We start from the raw sequence: 2,715 nt of genomic DNA on the forward strand, positions 1-2,715 counted from the left end.
CATTCAGGTAGTTTTGTTCATTGGTGTCACTTTTAATTTCTCAGCTACGGTTCCTGGGCTTGGGGGATTTTTCTGTTTATTTGTCAGGAACCTGTACTGTTTGGATTAGAGCAGGTTTCTGTGTAACACATGAACATCTTTGGCCAATGTTTGGTGGTGCATGTTAAAATATGTGTGGGCTGCTAAATTCCCCACAAGTACAGTGTCACGTGGCTGTGAGTACTTTCAGAGACTTAATTCATTCCTGCTTTCTTGTTGCTGGAGTAGGCTGTAAGCAGATGTCCACTTCAGGTTTTTTTTATTTTCTGTATTTTTTACTACCACTCGCTTTGTGGCTGAACTGTACCTTGCTGCAGCTATAAATGCATCTGACAAAGTGCCACCTCTGTTTCCCTTTCCATCTTTCTTATATAATTTGTACCCATCAGCAATGACATTTCATTTATGAAACCGAGTCCCTCTGCTACATTTCAGTTTTACCTGGTACAATGTAATCCTTGACATTTAAGTAACTCCCAGGCTCTTGTTTCCCATGCTCCCTTTGTTTGTGTATACAAAAGCCTGTTTTAAAATTCCTGACCATGTTTCAGAATAAATCCAGCCACTATTTTACTTTTGGGCATTAAGGTGCATGAAAAAGTATTTGCAGTAAACAAAATCTTCATCTTGCTTCCAGTGTTTAAAGTCCACATAGTGATTGCATTCGTAGTGTTTAAGAGGAGTCTGTCTAATCCAAGCTCGTTTCACAGGGTATGTCAGGGCTCTGTGGATCCTGAGCCTCTTTCTTCATAGTATTAGCACTGACATCACTTTGTGCCTTTTCTCTTTCTGCACTTGTTTTAGGAAGGTTCTGCAAGAAAGTAAGATAAATTTGTCCTTCCCTCCGCTTTGCTGCTGCTTTAATATTATGCTTTTCTCTTGTTTCTTGACACTTTTGCCTGTGCTCTTTTAAAATGGGAGAGCAGTCCAGGAATGAATGACCTCTTTGTGTCCTTAGACCTTCTGTCCCCAGCCTGCCGAAGAAATGCAAATGCGGGAATCCTCATTAATAAGCAAGGCTTAGGAAAAGCACAATCATTGACTGTAGGAACCATCTTGGAAGAGAAACCTATGGATGTAGATGAAATGGTAAGGCTTTCATGCATGTAGCAAGGCTGGCAGATGTTTACCTAATTCTTTGCACAACACCTATTTCTGATTTTTCTTGCAAGTCTGGGCACGCGTACTTGGGGAGTTAGGGTACAGAAAACCACAGCATAACGTACAGCACCCCAGTTACTCCATTCTCACTCCCAGTGAGGGCAAATTTGTCATGCTTTTCAGCGAGGCCAGGAAGTAAGGGACAGTAGCTGAGAAGTGCCTGCACAAGAACTTTGGGGCAGAGTAGCTGTTGTATCCTTATCCTAAACTCATAATGTGTGGATGTCTCAATTTTTGGAGATGTTTTTAATCCCACTTCTCTTTCTCTTCTCAGCCTGTCTGTCTGCAGTATCAACTTCTTTTGCTAAAGCATTAGGTATGTCACCTGTAGGAAAACTGTAAGCATAAAATAGCCCTTCTGCTTGTCTCAGGTAGAAAGCAGTGACTTCTAGATGATAGGGAGGGCTGAAAGCCATGATTTTACAGACACTGGATGTGTGAAATTGCACATAACCAGGAAAACACAACAAAAAGAATTTGTGCAGAAAGCATAGAAGCAAAGTACAATGTTTGAATAATAAGGATTGTGGCTATTCTAGAGGGACTGAAACCTAGCACAGAAAAATGAGAGCTGATTTTAATGCATATACATACAGTAGCATAAGGAAGGATCAGGGAGGTCAGGTTAAGGACATTTCCCACTTGTGAGTATTGACTGCATTCAGGGGGCCCTTTGCCTTTTTAATTTATCTAAAGCAAAAAAAGTAGTGGATTTCCAACGTGCAAGAAAGAAAAGTATGTTGCACCAGAGGGCTGTGGACTGGTCAGCATTCTGCAGGGGCACAGGGGTGGATTTGGCACATGGCTGCTGTGGGCTGAATGAACATCCTCGTTTCTTCAGCTGTTTGATTTACCAAACTGGAGTGGTTTTAACAGGAAGGATATTGCTTTCTGCAATTGGACCAAGAGCCGATCGATTGCAGGATGGAGCAGTAATATCAAGGCTCTCCAGCCTTTGTCCCGTGACAGGTGTTGTACCCTGTTACTTCAGAGAGCCCAAAGCAGAACTCCCAAGCCAAGGGCTAAGACATATTAGCTAAATGAACTTGAAACCATGGGGTGACAAAGGACTAGAAACACTTCTGAGAGCTCTGCATCCTTGTGATATGGCTGGTGGGACGTGTTGGTCTATGCTTCCTCTGAACTGGCTACAGACTAATGTTAAGATGGAGAATGGACGGGGGGAAATGAGCACACAGGAGAGTGCGCTGCTTGCTCTGGAGCTGGATCCTCCACCGCGCATTATAAACAAAGGCTGTTTTGTGTGCCAACAGGGTGTGTGGGGTAGGAATGTCAGTTCCCTGTATCTGCGGAGCTGCAGCAGCCCAGGTCTGGGCTTTTGCACAGTTGGGATTGTGAAGAATACAAATGTTATACCTGAGTGTTCATGCAGGCAGACCCTTGTGTCTGAGGTTCCCCCTTGGAGACAAGAAAAGGTGTAAGTGCTGCTCCTCGGTTATAAAGGGCAGATTAATACTTGTCCCTTCTTGCGTTGTGTGGTGGGTGTTGTGCTTA

The sequence above is a fragment of the Calidris pugnax genome, unplaced genomic scaffold (genome assembly GCF_001431845.1).
Source record: "Calidris pugnax isolate Ruff unplaced genomic scaffold, ASM143184v1 scaffold44, whole genome shotgun sequence".
NCBI classification, from domain to species: domain Eukaryota; kingdom Metazoa; phylum Chordata; class Aves; order Charadriiformes; family Scolopacidae; genus Calidris; species Calidris pugnax.